Here is a 15,771-nt window from a genome sequence, read left to right as displayed (position 1 = left end):
AGTTAGTCATGACTTGTGACTAGTAATGACTAGTTATGACTTTCACTTCAGATGTAACGTACAGACCGACAGAGTCATGGCCACGAGTTTGAGCCATTAAAGGCTTTCGCCGCAATATTAGACGGACGGACGGACGGACGGACGGACGGACGGACGGACCGACAGACCGACATACCGACAGACCGACAGACAGCATGTAGCACCGAAAACTTACAGCAATGTTATTCTTTTACGCCATAGCGTTAAGGGCCCCGTGTCGTAAAAAAAAACGGCGTCGTCTTCGATGCGGTCGCTGTTGGGCATGAGCGCAAAATCCGCGAAAAATTCCTATAGATGTAACCTAAGGGGCAGGTGGTCCACTAGGCCACGTGACCTTTTGACGTTATCATTACCTTTCCGTCGGATTGTGAACAAACTGCCCCCACTGTGGCAGGTGGTAGTTAAATTAACGATTGATCGAGAGTGTGAGCGAGTGAGTAAACGTTTGTTGAAGAGGGCGGTGGCTGGAGCGCATGTGAGTGGGCCCTCAGTTCAGGGCTCAGTCCTTCTGGCAATGAGAAGGAGCGCTGCCTGGTCAGCTGCTTGGTGCTGGTCAGCTTCACCTCCCACATCTCCTTGAGCTGTGGCGATGGCGATGGCAGGCGCCTAATGGCAGCCCTGCGATGGCAGGTGCCTTATGGCTGCACCTGCCATCGCAGGGCAGTGCCGCGTCACTTAACTGCTGCACCACTGCGCTATGAATGCAGGGAGAACTCCCAGAGACCTAAGAATGTAAAGTCGGGAATGACCCATTCCTCATGTATGAGCATTAACCCATTAACTCTATGGCGGCATGCCCTCAAAGCGGAGCTCAAGTGTCGCTTGCAGTTTTTTTTCCTGTCAGCAAACATTAATACATTGCTCCCAGTGTCGATTTCTATAAAGTTCATCAGACGTTACAACTGAAAGTTATAACAACCTTCACCTTTTTTTCCTTAAACTTAATAAAACATTTAAGCGACACTAACGCAAAATCGATAAAATGATGAAGTTTCTCTTTAATACCAGACCCGCCAAACGTGTGACAAATTCAAACCAAAACTCTGCAAGGAGCAAGGGACAACGAGGATGACGCATGAGCACTACAAACAATAGGTGCAACTCACACAGTCACCTTATAAAGGATACCTTACCCTGAAGCTTGCCAGCCGTGAAGGGGGTCCGGTAAAAGATAGGGATGGCTGGATAATTAGCAGCTTTCGCATGAAATTTATGCTGTGAATGCAAACTAAGGCAGGCAGCATCTGATGTTTTTGACGGCAAAATTCTGCTAGTTGAAAAACACCATTACTCTACAAGCAGTGGAAAAAATTTCGGGTAGTTTTAACTTCACACCGATTAAGGTTCCAATATATTATAAAATGTTATCTGTTATTGTCTATTATTGTCATAACGTCTTATTGTAACATGCGACGCTACTGCAACTCATACAGCAATGTTATAACATCATTAAAATTTTCTTTGCTACCTGGGTATTTGTTTAGCTATCTGTTAATACTGTTATTAGAAAATAATGACGAGTGATCACCACACTCATTGTCATCATCAAAGGCAATATGGCAGTTGTTGAAGGGCCGATATTCAAATGGCGGTCAAAGATTCTACTACAGGCGGTCGATTTTGTTAGCGAATGCAAAACGAGAAACTCCCGTTATCTTGTCAGCGTGTACGGGAAGGTTTTCCCACTGCGTAGCAGGGCATACCGAAAAGATCGACCTAGAGTTTGGAGGCTTGGATATTCTAATGTCACCGATGGCACGTCAGCTTATAACTTCTAAGAATAATCGGGGTATTGTACGTGGCTCCCCCGCACAATCTGCGTATACACCTGCTGGGTCTGAAAATTGGCCTCAGCAGCTTCCCAGGTTTCCAACCGGAGTTTCACAACGCGTTATTAAAGGGCACACAAGCCGAAACGGGCACACACCCGACACCTGGTGTGGCACGTTACGTCCAAGTCGCGTCCACTCCGCCAGCGAAGTTATGCAAAAGTCCCGCCGGCGCGGCTTTGGTGTCGAAAGAGCTCCAGAGTCGGAGCGGCCAACGTCTGACGAAGGGGACACATTTCACTCTCGAGCATTTTAACAGGCAGGCGGCGCGAAAAACAAAAATGAATGCAGACGAATTCTGCCACTGCCACGTGACGCCTGTTTCTCTGTTTCGCCGCGAGGGGCGCCCTACTGTTTCCTTTTCGGATCATGTTGCACCGAGTGCGCTTGGGGTCGGGTGCCCAAATTTAGAACGCGAGGCCCGTGGCTCCGTTGCAAGCGTCGGCGGAAACACGGAAAGAACAAAGCCAAAAGTTACGGCCCTCCGAGGAGGCTGTCAGATTCCATACGAGCTTTTTTATCTTTTCGTTGTTCACTGCTCCCGTCTCGCGCGCTTGCCTCGTTCCAGTGCAAAGCGGGCACGCGCTTGTGGACTTGACTTGTGGTGAAAGTTGCCGAACGACAGAGACGACTGCTTTGACTGGGGAACTTCACGAGGTTGTGCCGTAATTCAACAGGTACGTCTGTTTACATGTCGTCATGAACGTACTTTGATGGCATTCTCGAGGCTTAATGAACGAATGAACGGTGCGCGTGGTCAGCCGCTTAGAAGAGATGCACCACTTGCCTTCAGCGAACTCGTGTGCAGCTTGCTGCTATAGAATCTGCGGTAGGCAGGAGCTGTGAAAATAAATCGTTGTATTTTTTTTTTCGCGCCCGGTTCACAAAGATTAGACCCGAAGGGGTTGATTTGTACTTGTCTGAACGACTGGCAGTGCGTTCTTTTTGCTTGCAAGCTACGTGCTTGGGGAAAAACACAGCGCACTCCTAAGACACGGACGAAGAAAGACGACGATACAGCGCTGTATCGTCGTCTTTCTTCGTCCGTGTCCAAGGAGTGCGCTGTGTTTTTCCCCCAAGATGAACTACCAATTAGCCCGCTCTTCCACCCTTGCAAGCTACGTGCTAAGGGCTCCAGGAAGTGTTAAACTTTCCAGCCCTCCATTGCTCGCAGATTTATTCAGCCGGAACAGTAAAATGCTCTGGGTTTTGCACATGAGCCAGAAAGCCGCGCAGCATTTCAAAGAGAATTTGTAACCTCAGCGGAGATCCGCAGCTCTCCCTTCGCGGATAGAGCGTTCTATTAATGAGCACGAATTCCAGGATTCGATATTCCCGGTATTTCGATATAGGTGAAATAAAGGAGTGCTTTTCCACTAAATGCAGAAAACCAATGTCGTTTTGAAATAAATAAATACACGTAGTTCAAATTAATCTACAAGACTCGAATACCGCACCATCTCACAGCTCGAAAGTAACTTTGGCATGTTAAAACCGGTAAACCTATAACGCCGATAGAAACTGGATTTGATGCAGCAAACCCAAGGCAATTGCTTCTTTATATTTTGCGCGCTATTTCATCTTTTACATGTTTTTTAAAACCTGACCGTAGGCGAAAATCTTCCAGCTGGGACAATATTAATCGCTTTTATCTTGAAGTCATGTATCCAACTTGGGTCGAATGCATTAATCCTTCTCAGATCTACAAAATTTCTTCAGACATCCTCTCATCAGCAGTTTATGGAGCCAATTCCGCCTTGTGCTGGTGTTTGTTTAAATTAACCGCTAGTACGTGTCATCTTTCAAAAAAGTAACCAGGCTGCATGTTTTGGTTCTCGGTCATAAGCGGAGCACTTGTGCCACTCTTGAAGCTAAAATCTCTGTAAGATAAGTAGCATTGTCCTGATCTCTGAAGACTATTTAATCTTTAGGGAAACCATAAGGTCTTCACTGAGTGAAAGAAAAGCAAACGATGCAGCCTGGTTACTTTGGCAAAGACTCTACATATTGCTCAATCTTGTAACGCGCGTTCTGAGTCTGAAATGTATCGGAACAGTCAGGTACAATAAAAACGCTAGCCTAGCATGCAATGCTCCGCCAGTGCAACTACCGCTATCTCTGACTACTGCTCCATCGCGAAGTGTAAATAAGTCCGTCGACAGTTCTATTTCCGGAACAACCCCGTGGGGCACATGCGTAACGTTGCGCACGCGACTAACGGTCGTAGCAACTAAAGTGCTGGGGCTCCGGATGAGATGAGTGGCTGAAGGTTTTTTCACACCTTCCAGCACTACCTGATTCGTGCAGAAGTATTTTTGTCATAAAAGTGTAGGCGAGCTCGTCTCTATGGGATCAAGGAGCGCCTTGGTGAAGTTGCATAAAAGTTTTAACTCACTGAGAGTCATCCGCGGCACATGAGGGTTGCACGAGAACTCCAATTTTCATATCCGTCACTGGCCTCTAGTTTGCGGTGATAGTATATGCAGCCCTCTCACTCACTCACTCAGTCACTCAGTCACTCACTCACCCACCCACCCACCCACTCACTCACTCACTCACCCACCCACCCACTCACTCACCCACTCACCCACCCACCCACTCACTCACTCACCCGCCCACCCACTCACCCACCCACTCACTCACTCACCCACCCACCCACCCACCCACCCGTCCACCCACTCACTCACTCACCCACCCACCCACTCACTCACTCACCCACTCACCCACCCACCCACCCACCCACCCACTCACTCACTCACCCACCCACCCACCCACTCACTCACTCACTCACTCACTCACCCACCCACTCACTCACTCACCCATCCACCCACCACTCACTCACTCACTCACCCACTCATCCACCCACTCACTCACCCACCCACCCGCCCGCCCACCCAACCATCCATCAACACACCCACTCACTCACTCACTTGCCCTCAAAGTCACTTTTGCCCGGCCATCATTTGTGCCTCTTTTTTTCTCTTGTGATCAGTTTTTCTTAAATTTGCTCTTGGGCGTTGGCCCCTTTTCTTTTATTTTCATTTGGTTCGCCTGCAATAACCTCTGGTTGGGTGCGGGCTTCCTCTCGTTTTTTTTCTCTTTTATTTCATTTCTTGAGTGTTTTACAGTACAAGTTGGTTTATGGTAAGTGAAAAGGCGCTATTTAGTGATTACTGGAGGTGCAAGCCTTATTGTTCCATAGGGAGCGCGAACGCTGAAACCAACGGAAGCCTGCCCTCGAAGCCCACATTTAAGGTTACGAAACCCTTTGAAAGATTATGACAATAGCTCCTAACAACTCGGTAACATTTTCTCTACTTATTTATTGTTTATTTCGAACCGGGGCACCGGTTCTTCCCACGCCCCGAGGCAATTTTCTCTCGGGCAACGGCGGGAAAAGAGATTCGGAAGCGGTTCCTCTTCATTTTGGTATTTCGTTTCTGCGGACGACTGCACGCCCGTCGACGAGCGTCCGAGCGAAGGCTGTCCCGCGGCCCAACAAGGCAGCAGCAGCAGCAGCAGCAGCTGACCGAGATTAGACTTGCAAATGCGCCCGCAATCGCGCAAGCGTCCCGGGCATCCCCTACGGGAGGTTTAGGACAAGAGTCGTTCTGGGTCTGCACCGAATTTCCGCCGACAAAACCAGATTAACTCCGCCCACGCTCGTTTAGATAGGGCCGCAAGAGACACTCGAGGCAGTCGTCTTGTCACGTTTGACAGCGCTTTTCTTGACTCGAGCCACTCGGAGGCATGACGAGATAGTGAGAAAGAGAAAAAAAAAAGCACCCCAGGAGGGAGCACTCGTGAAGGAAGGGGAGCACCCCTGCGAAAGCCGCTTGCGTGTGGTCTCCCGGCTTTCCTCTGGAGCCACTCGGAAACGTTATAACGACAGTCACCCACCACCGGAGGTGAATTTATTTGCGCGGTTCACTGTGGCCAGCGAAGGCGACAAAAACGGTTTGATTTAGGGGCCTACTAAAGCCATGTACGTGTCGCGTGCTTCATGTTTATATTCATGATGTGAAAAGGAGGGACCCAGACGAATGTCGTTTCAAATCGCGTCCAACCCATAGTATAGACTCCGAATGCCTACAGTGCATATATATTTTTTGCTCAGTTATAGCAATTACATGTCGTGGCATTCACGAATTTCAATACTTGTGGGTCAGGTTTACTCCGTGAGGTCATTTTGAAATAGTTAGCCGCATGTAAATGCACGACAAAGATAATTTCCTTAGTTGTGTGAAGCTTCCTGTCTATGCAAACGTCAGAAGTTATTAAATAACGTGGATATTATGCTAAAAATTATAAGAATAATGGGCGAAGCGAAAACTGGTCAAAGGTTGCCCGTCGTGAAGACATTTTCTGCAGCAGGAAAATAAACAAATTAATTCAGTACTGCTTAGGTTGCTTTGTCCTAGGGGAACGGAAGAGGGTATGTTAAAGGGTGACAGAAAATAGAAATTAGGTATAACCGTCCGGAACTCTCCTTCGACTTACGTCCGTGCCTTTTACTCTCCATAACCCTTCTGTTTCTACTGCCCTCATCGTCGCCTCGGCTTTTATACTTGTTATATGAAGAGTTATGACGCAGCGGTAGCATACAAAGCTTTGATACATGAATACTATGTCTCGCTGAGAATGTAAATTATCGCCGTTGCCAAAAAGGTGGCACTCACAGGCTATATGCGTTCATATGTATACCGGTCAGGCTCTCATGTGTATATCTGTCAGGAGAGAGCTGACCATTTTCTTTGCTGGGACAGCAAAGAAAATGGAGTGTCGAAAAACCACTGGAGTGTCGCCCCAACGAAATAAACGCAAACCTGTGGCTTGATTTGGGTTCGTTATCCTCAGAATGAATGTTAGCGTTACCCAGGGAGGACAAAATGCGAAGGGCCAGCAGTACATGGCGCGATGTCTTTCGTTTGACTTGATGGGAGTCGAGACTGTAGTTAACCGATATACGTACCGTGCCAGTCTGGAGTCACCTCGGTGGACCGGTGGTGTGGGCGCTGTGCTGCCGAGCACAGCGCGCGTTCACTTCAGGACGTGACGGCCGCGTTTCGATAAAGATGAAACTAGCAATTAAAATTAGAAAATGCATAAATTGGCAACGCTTCAAAAAAAAAAAAAAAGATGCCCATCCTTAGCTTGGTTAAGCCAAGAATGCGTTGCATATTGCGCGGTCTTTTTGCGCGAGGTATTGCTTGGCGGCACCCGATTTTCTCAGCAGCTTTTCCTCCGTCACGTATGGATGAATGGATGGATGGATGGATAGGAGCGCCCCCTTTGAAACGGGGCGGTGGCGACCGCCACCATGCTCAGCCGTCTTTTTTTTTCTCTTTTTTTTTACGTGGTTTGGTGACGTCACGTCACCACGTGACGTGACGCCACCAAACCACGTGATACCACGTGACGTGGTTTGGTGGCTGCCCGCCCGCGCCCAAGGGCTGACTTAGTGATTGCAATATGCTACGCATAAAAGCGATTTGATCAATACCCGGCGCCAGTTGCATAGCTTATACAGCTGAGTTTTTCCTTCCGTACAAGATTCGCGAGCCGGTGATCAGGGAATGAGACACAGCCACTCCTCGGTGGACGCCTCAAGGAAGGATGGTGGGAGTGGAAGAACACGAGAGAAACAGGTGCTGCAGTGGAGAGTTCCGTAATAATTTCGAACACCTGGGGATCTTTAAAGTGCACTGACATCGCACAGCACACAGACGCCTTTGCGCTTCGCCCCATCGAAACGCCTCCACCGCTCCCAGGTGCGAACTCGGGAACGCCGGCTCAGTAGACGAGCGTCCTAACCACTGAGCCACCGCGGCGGATGGTATGGTAAACTGCGGCAACTGTTTTAAGGCAACAGGGTAAGGAAAAATTTTGAATAAATTGTTTTTTTTTGTTTTTTCGATATTTGGAAGAGCCACTTGCGTGTGCATGCATTATTTATCCTAAAAAATGACCTTTTCCGAAACCTAGGTGGTGACCGACCACGCCTCCTTTCACATCTGTGCGAGATCTGTACATCTCCTACGTTGAAAAAAAAAAAAACGAAAAAAAAACGCCCGTTTTCTCAATGTTTAGCAGAATAGCTATTTGCTCGTCTGGCGACAGCAAAAAATACCTAGCATTCCGCTTTTAGCCAAAACGATCCTCAGACGCTGCCAGTATCTCTCGCGACGCGCGTTGTTTTGCTTCTCTTTCGGCTTGTTTTCACTGCCAAAATCGATTTTTTTTATTGCTTTGAGGCTACATTTTAAGCATTCACAGTATGACGAAGACAAAGAAGTTATTTCAAAAGCGTCGCTTTCACGGCAATCAGCATAAATTTGTTCCTGATGGCACCAAGACCCCGCAACGCATTCCGACGCTGGACGCAGCGGCCGCCACGTGCGCGTCTTCTTCAAAGCTGTCGCACTCGGCAGCACGCTTGGAGGACCTAAACGCAAGTATTTGTGACCGTGGTTATGCTCTGATTGACGTTGACATGCTGTCATGTGCCATCGTTGAAAGTAGTGCGTTCAAAGTGTGCGGTGGGGACTTGCAGCTGCTCAAAAACGCAGCACGAAGGGCTGGCGTTGCTTGCACTTTCTCTCTCAACTGCGGAAGGTGCTCTTCTTCACATCAATTCCAGACGTCAAAAAGGACAACATCGGGCCTCTATGAAGTCAACGTGAGGATTGTGTATGCCTTACGATGCATAGGAAAGGGTGCAGCTGCTGGGAGCACTTTGTGTGCCATGCTAAACCTCCCGAAACTACCCACAAAATTTTCGAGGTACAATGCGGAACTGCTCGCTCATGTCACTGCCGCCGCAGAAGAATCAATGAAACGTGCAGCAAAAGATGCAGTTGAGCTAAACGACAAGGATAAAGATATTGCTGTTGCTCTAGACGGAAGCTGGCAAAAGCGCGGGCACACCTCAAATAATGGAATAGTGTCTGCCACCAGTGTTGACTCCGGAAAGGTTCTCGACGTGGAAGTGATGACAAAGCATTGTTCTGTGTGCGTGACCAAAGGCACCTCTTCGGATGTGGACCATGAACATAAACGCCAGCGGAACTATGAAGGTGCTAGTGGTGGCATGGAGACCGCAGGAGCATTGTGTATATTTCGACGAAGTCAGAAACTACATGGTGTTCGGTACGTAAGGTACCTAGGTGACGGTGATAGCAAAGGCTTCCTCGCAGTGCAAGCAGCGAAGCCGTATGGAGATTGCGTCGAAATTTGCAAATTGGAATGTATTGGCCATGTTCAAAAGAGAATGGGCACCCGGTTGCGAAAGTTGAAAAAATAAATGACGGGGAAGCCGCTGTCCGATGGCAAATCAATCTCTGGTAGGGGGCGCTTGACTGATGGATTAATAGACAAAATTCAGACTTGTTATGGCTTGGCCATCAGAAGACATGTTGGATGCTTGGATTGCATGCGAAAGGCCGTGTGGGCCACATATTTCCACATGGCGTCCACTGATGTACATCCATCTCACGGACTGTGTCCAAAGGGACCCGACACGTGGTGCCAGTTCAGCAAGAGCGAGATGAATGGTGAGCCCTACCTCCACAAGGAATATCTCACACCAGCAGTACTTGAGTCTTTGAAGCCAATCTTTCAGCAGCTTTCAAAACCTTAGCTTCTGAAAAAATGCCTCCATGGAAAGACTCAGAACGCGAATGAGTCGTTCAATAACGTCGTCTGGGAACGCGCCCCAAAGAATGTGTTCGTTGTACTCGAGGCACTGAAAATAGCCACCATGGATGCTGTCCTAACGTTTACCGATGGTAGCATTGCCAGAGCCGACATTTTGAGAGCGTTTGGTGTTTCACCAGGATGCTTCACTGTACAATGGCTGCGGGACGCTGACCGGCGATGACTGTACTTTGCATACAGGGCTGCACAGCTGATTACAAAAGAGGCCCGAAAAGCAAGGCAACAAACGAACAAGAGAAAAGTCTCTGGAGGTGACTACGAGGCTGGTGGCTATTAATCCGATACATTCGCATGCATTTATAGCGTGTTGGGTTGGAATAAAGTGCTTTTATTTACTTCAAATCCACTTGTCTCGAAATGTCGATTTTTGCAACGTAGAACCGCCTCAGCTAGAAACAACATTTTTGGTCAGTAAAGAGAACTTAGAGAGCTACTTTCAACGATATCAACATGATTGTTCTAACTCTAACAGGTCCTGAGAAAACGGGTCACCAACATAGGCTAAAATACATGGGAGGTATAGGGCCTACCCTGTCCCCTTAAGGCCAAAGCCTTTAATGCCTCATCGTTGTCGACAGAAGGCTGTCAGCAGAAGCTTGTCAGCAGAAGCTTGTCAACAGAGGTGTCACGCTTTTGACGGGTGTCCACCGTGATATGTGACACAGTTAGCGCGTAATTTCCTTTCCTCAAATACAGTTTTCATTTTCTTCATTACGGCCCCTCTTTCTCTTTCTTCTTTCACTCCCACTTCCTCCCTTCCTCTACAAATAGATGACGGGTGTCTACCGAGACATGAGAGACAGTTACTGTGTAATTTCCTTTGCTCAAATAAAATTTTCATTTCCTTCACTACGGCCCCTCTTTCTCTTTCTTCTTTTTCTCTTATTCCACTCCCATCTGCTTCCTGGAGGTGTTCACCGAGGAGTTACTACGTCTTTCATTCCCTGATTACCGACTCGCGTACCCGCCGCTGTAGCTCAGTTTAAGGCGCTCGTCTACCGAGCCGGAGTACCCGGGTTCGAACCCGGCCGCGGCAGCCCCGTTTGGATAGAGGCGAAACCCAAAAGGCGCCCGTGTGCTGTGCGATGTCAGTGCACGTTAAAGATCCCCAGGTGGTAGAAATTATTCCGGAGACCTCCACTACGGCACCTCTTTCTCTCTTTCTTCTTTCACTACCACCTTCCTCCCTTCCCTTACGGCGCGGTTCCGGTGTCCGCCGAGACATGTGAGACAGATACTGCGCCATTTCCTTTCCTCAAAAACATATTTACCACCACTTTAAATGGCCTCTGTGGCACTGATGACGTCACCATTCGATTTCGTCACAACTAATCGACTAATTACTAACTAATGGCTAATCATTAATCAATTACTGATTAATGACTAATTACTAATTAATCACACTTGAGATTCGCCTTTAGGAATGGAACGTGACAGCGTGTTGAAGCGCTGCCAGGGAGTCCACGGAACGCCATCGCCCGTTCGGTGCGATGCCTTGCCCGTTGGAAACACCTTCGAACGCAACGCATTTTTGAGGAAAGGATGTAACGCAGTAATTCTCTGTCATCTCGCTGGGCACCCGAACCGCACCGTAAAAGAAGGGAGGAAATGGGAGTGAAAGAAGAAATAGAGAGAAGATAAAAGGAAATGCTGTCTTACATATCTCGAAGGACACCCGTCATTCGTTTGATTGACAGCTTGCGCTGGATTTAACGCTGGACGGACGGGAGAATGAGCCAATATTAAAGGCTTAAGGGGATACGGACCACGCACACCGTTACCTTATATGGGCCCCTGCTCATCAAGCGTTGGCAGGAAACCAGGCACCAGACGCAGCCGCCCGCGCGCTCTCTCACCGAGCCTTCTCTTCCCCATGATTATGTATCCGATTTTAATCCGGTCTATACTTATCACCTTTACCCTGGCCCATGTAAAGGCCTGAAGAAGGCGGATGAGCGGCTCCTTCTTCGCCTTCTCTCCAATACATTTCTCTTCCCGGCAGCCCTAAATCATTTTGATCCCCCTTTTAGTGGCAGCTGCCCGCACTGTACAGCGGTGTCTTCTTACACCTATCACATGGTGAGGGCCTGGCTCTCCAACCCGGCTATTGCGCACATCCCCAACCGAACCCGGGAGAAGTGGGAGGCGACCCTGCTAGGCTGCCGCGACTTACAGGCCCAACAAGCCGTACTCGGGCTCCCGGGCGGCGACCACCGCCACTGGAGTACCATACTAGGGACCTCCACCTAGTGCTTGTAAATACCGGTCCCTTATGAGATGATCCAAGCATGCTTCCTGTCCCTTTTTAGCTCCCAATATATGTTACACCACCACCACCATTCCTTGGTGAAAAATGTTTGGAGATAGGTGACTGGCCGGTATACTTTCCTCTTATTCTATACTTCCTCAGCATCGTCGTCTGCTAGAGTCAGTGCAAACAGGCTGAGCTCGGCGTGCTGCCATTACAATTAAAATTCCTAGTTCCGAATTCATGAGTATGTTTCCGCGGTGTGTGACCGAAAAAATCCGCGTATAAATAGACGTAAAATGCAGTCGTTAATTGCATTCCTGCATTTAAAAAATGGTTTGGTTTAGGTTTGGTTTATTAGGGTTTAACGTCCCAAAGCGGCTCAGGCTAGGGACGCCGTAGTGAAGGGCTCCGGAAATTTCGACCACCTGGGGCTCTTTAACGTGCACTGACATCGTACAGTACACGGGCCTCTAAAATTTCGCCTCTATCGAAATTCAGTAGCCGCGGCCGGGATCGAACCCGCATCTTTCGGGTCAGCAGCCGAGGTTAAAAATACTGTGCTTACAGAATGCGACAAGTAAACCATATCGATTAAGCATATATGATGAATATTAGAAAAAAAAAACCTTTAAAGAAGGTAAAAAGAGAATATTCTTACACAAAAGGAAACGAGCGAAAAAATTGCCGACGATTACGTTACTTCCTAGTGCGAAATTTGAGCGCAGCACGTCAGCTGTTTCAACTTTTCGATAGATTGAGTTAAAGAAATCGAGCAAGACATGCGTGTACAATTACAGACAACTTGTTATTTTTCACACATATTCCTTCCTCAAGAAACACCCCGCTAGCAGTTCTTGATTGTCATGAAGGAAGCTTTGTGGTCGGAGAAATAGATAAATATATGCTCGACTTGCTGCACCAATGCCTGGTTCTCAAAGGAGGAGTCTATGCAAGTATTTCGCGAGGTTGTCAGCCGTGGGAGGCGTTACGAGTGAGAGGAACGGGTTGTTCTCCCGCACGAGTGGTAAGTAATTCCTGTTTGTTTGTCTTCAAATCTACATTAAAGTCCTCACCACCATCGCCACCGGCCGTGCTGCCAGTGTTATGGACCTTCGGAACATAAACACTTGAGTGCAGTGGGGTCGTGCGGGGACCCTTGGGCGTGCCCCGAATTCCTCTGTAAATAAAGTTTTCTCTCTCTCTCTCCTCACCCACCCTGTCAACCTGGCAGGTGGCAGTTAATAGTTGATCGCGAGAGCGCTCACCGTTGTCAGCGCTAACGCATAAAGCCCACATTTGTCTCTCATCACCCCACGCACCTATAAGCGCGATTCAGGCGTCCACTGACCCAACATGTGTATTACGTAGACGTTGCCGGCCCACACCACGGGGTGTGGTACACGGCCGCAGTCGTACACAACACAAACACAGTCAACGGGCTCACTTTCAAAGCCTACAGCGCAACACACGCGGAGGAGATTGCCATTGCTCTTGCTCTCACTACTCCCAAGTCGAAACACATCATCACCGACTCGCGAGGGGCCTGTCGGAACTACGAGTTGGGCTGGGCTCCCCCGCTTGCCTGGCGCATACTGGAATATAGCTGTCGATCTGAAGATCCAACTCCACGCAACCTGATTTGGGCCCCCGGTCACCAGGGACTCCAGGGAAACGAACAGGCCGATCAGGCCGCCCGCGCACTCTCTCCCCGGGCTATCTCCCTGTCCTTGGAAGGGTACTCCCAATCAGACAATCTGGCCATTACATTCAAACAAATCACCGATTACTACAAGGAGGAGCACCGGCGCTACCCGGCCCCTTGTAAGGGTCTGGATCGCGCTGACGAGCGCCTCCTCATCAAAATTCTCACTAACACTGTACTGTGCCCGGCGGTGCTTAAACATTTCAATACATCCTTTGATGACACGTGCCAGTTCTGTGGGGAGGTGTCTGACACCTTCCATATGGTTTGGGCGTGTCAATCTAACCCATCTATCCCCCCCAACCCCAACCCCACCAGAGAGGACTGGGAGGCGGCCCTGCTCGGCTGTCAAGATCTAAAGAGCCAAAAGGCCTTGGTTCAACGGACGCGGGCGGCGTTGCTTGCCAATGGGGCCCCGGAATAGGGGCTCCACCTAGTACTGTGAGGGGAAAGGGCCAATAGGGCCTACCCCAATCACCTCTCTGTAAAATATTTAATTGCCCATAAATGTTTTTCACCACCACCACCACCACTGACCCAGGGAGCCAGTTATGCGCATTTCCATTTCCTTGAAATGATCGGAGTGTAAAACGTTTTCGATACCAACGCCAATGAAAATAAACGCCGATGGCCTATGGCTTCAGCGCCGCGTTTCTGGCACAACGTTGCCAATGCCTGCAGCCCACATCTCTCTCTCATCACCCCACGTACCTCAAAGCGCGATTCAGGCGTCCACTGTCCCAGGGAGCCATTTATGTTTAGTTTAGTTTAATGGGGTTTAACGTCCCAAAACGACTGAGGCTATGAGAGACGCCGTAGTGAACGGCTCCGGAAATTTCGACCACTTGGGGTTCTTTAACGTGCACTGACATCGCACAGCACATGGGCCTCTAGAATTTCACCTTCATGCGCATTTCCATTTCCTTAAAATGGTCGGAGTGTAAAGCGTTGTCAACGCCAACGCCAATCAACACAACGAACGCCGGAGACCTAAGGCTTGAGCGCCGCATTTCTGGCACAACGTTATCAATGCCTGCAACCCACATCTCTCTCTCATCGCCCCATAAGCGCGATTCAGGCGTCCACTGACCCAGGGAGCCAGTTATGCGCACTTCCATTTCCTTGAAATGATCGGAGTGTAAAGCGTTGTCACCGTCAACGCCAAAGAACACAACAAACGCCAGAGGCTTATGGCTTCAGCGCCGCATTTCTGGCACAACGTTGTCAATGCCAACGCATACAGCCGACATCTGTCACTACCGCAACGCAGCTTAAAGCACGATTGAGGCGTCCAGTGCTCCAAGAGGGAAGTTATGCGCCTTGCCTCTGGTTCGGCTGTCCACCGAGATGTGTTTGATAGTGCGCCGTTTCCTAGCCTCAAAAACCAATTTACCAATTTTGCCCACTGCTTTTCAAGCTCCTGCTCGATTGGTTTCGCAGCTTAAAGCGCGTCTAAGGTGTCCACTGCTGGTTACAATGGACAACGGCGACGGCGACACCGCGAAATGCAGAAACGGGCGCCAAAGAGTTGCCTCACGCTCTAACAATGGGCGTATAGATGTATACTGTCGTTCACTGCGCTGCCGAGCTCTATCATACAGCGTTGACCAACGGAAGGTCTACGCACTCGCGATAGTACTATACAACTGGCCGGCTCTAGCCGCTCGAGTGCGCAGACGTACTCGAGTCTTCTACGAACGCTTGTGCAGATGGCGCAGAGGACGCATTCAATGCACAGTTGCGTTGCCTTTGTTTAGAGACGCATGCGGCGCGCACCTTTTGTGGCTGGTCATAAAGGGCCGCGCTGCTTTCGGGATGGCTATTCCTTCGCGGGCACGCATTGTTCTTGAGACGGGCTTGCGTTTGGTACCCCATTAGCTTCTCAGCCGGCTCCGCAGCTCGCCATGTGCCACCACGGTCTCATTCACCTGAATTCGCGTTGCCATATCGCCTCTTCTGCTGCAAGATTGGGCGGTGGGCTTGCCTGTGGCCGCTACTACGTTGCGTAAGTGCACTTTTTTCCCTCTACGCGTGGGTAATTTTGGTTTCGTGAACCTTCAGAGTCAGCGCAGCGCAGCCGGTTGTTCTTGACAGCCGTTTAGGCTTGGGCATCATTGGAAAGCTTTTCGTAAGGCTGAGCAAGCGGTATTTCTGGAAACGAGACAGACTCCACGGGTCTCTTGAAAGCACAGGATTTGATTAGGCTTTAAGAGAGGAATGCCTTTTGGAGAGCT

General features: G+C 49.2%; 1 protein-coding gene and 1 pseudogene across 2 annotated transcripts in view; both read left to right on the top strand.

Annotated features, from left to right (window-relative positions):
- Window positions 1-2,408: 2,408 nt before the first annotated feature.
- tn (tripartite motif containing protein thin) overlaps window positions 2,409-15,771 on the top strand; it is a 116,670-nt gene continuing 103,307 nt past the window's right edge. Inside the window, exon 1 of one of the 2 annotated variants that reach the window (XM_089543894.1) lies at window positions 2,409-2,545. The gene's annotated coding sequence lies outside the window, so the exon portion shown is untranslated. Of the gene's footprint in view, window positions 2,546-15,456; window positions 15,543-15,771 lie in introns of those variants that run through there. The other variant, XM_089543893.1, reaches the window with a different exon arrangement.
- LOC149341730 (uncharacterized) lies at window positions 8,146-9,861 on the top strand (annotated as a pseudogene).

The sequence above is a fragment of the Amblyomma mixtum genome, chromosome 5 (assembly GCF_055824585.1).
Source record: "Amblyomma mixtum isolate Tamu chromosome 5, ASM5582458v1, whole genome shotgun sequence".
NCBI lineage: Eukaryota > Metazoa > Arthropoda > Arachnida > Ixodida > Ixodidae > Amblyomma > Amblyomma mixtum.
Note: the sequence above shows the minus strand (reverse complement) of the source record. Positions and strands in the feature narration are given on the sequence as shown.